The sequence below is a fragment of the Sinocyclocheilus grahami genome, unplaced genomic scaffold (genome assembly GCF_001515645.1).
Source record: "Sinocyclocheilus grahami isolate Dianchi unplaced genomic scaffold, SAMN03320097.WGS_v1.1 scaffold3381.1, whole genome shotgun sequence".
Taxonomy (NCBI): domain Eukaryota; kingdom Metazoa; phylum Chordata; class Actinopteri; order Cypriniformes; family Cyprinidae; genus Sinocyclocheilus; species Sinocyclocheilus grahami.
The window spans coordinates 7,022-7,810 of NW_015508514.1; positions in this window are offsets into that span (position 1 = coordinate 7,022).

Here is a 789-nt window from a genome sequence, read left to right on the forward strand (position 1 = left end):
TTTTAGAAATAGCCTTTGTGCACAGCCAGCCTTGTACACTTCTAGTTTTTTTCATTCAAAAAACTGTCATCCATAAAATGCGTTGCACAAATTCGAACATCTGGGTTGTGCTGTTCTGTTGTAAATAAATCTTAACCAACGATCTAATTGCATCTACTTCCGGACGGCCAAATAAAGTGCTTTTGCTTTCGCACTGAAACACACACCGTCTCCCTGACATGGCTGCATTAACACTACTGCTGTTCCTGAAACCACGCCTTCTTTCTTTGCGTGAACATTTGGGTGACATTATGCTAATATTTCCACACAGTGACGTAGGTATGTGGGGGCGTGTTAGAACGAGCCGTTTTAGGTAGGCGTGCATGGCTGACTCTGAACTTTTATAAAGAATATCTCTTTGGATTTGAGACTTTAGTCTTTGCAACTTTACAGATCTTCTTTATGCAAGCTTCTTTATGAAGCTGAGAATTCAGCTTTGCCATTACAGGATTTTTATTTAAAGTATTAATTTCTTTATCAAATTTATTATAAACAATTATAAAAGACTCCAAACACTTGATCGGCACAGTGTATATTAGTTTATACATATATTAGTTATACATATATTAGTTATAATAGTTTAATAAGTCAATAATATTAAGTAACAAATTATATGAATAATAATTAAGTAACATTTATTTTATTAAATGTTATTTAAGCAATAAAAACACTTTAAATATGATTCTAATTATATTATTAACAAATATTATTAGTTATTTAAATAATTACTGTAAATAATTACAGATAAGC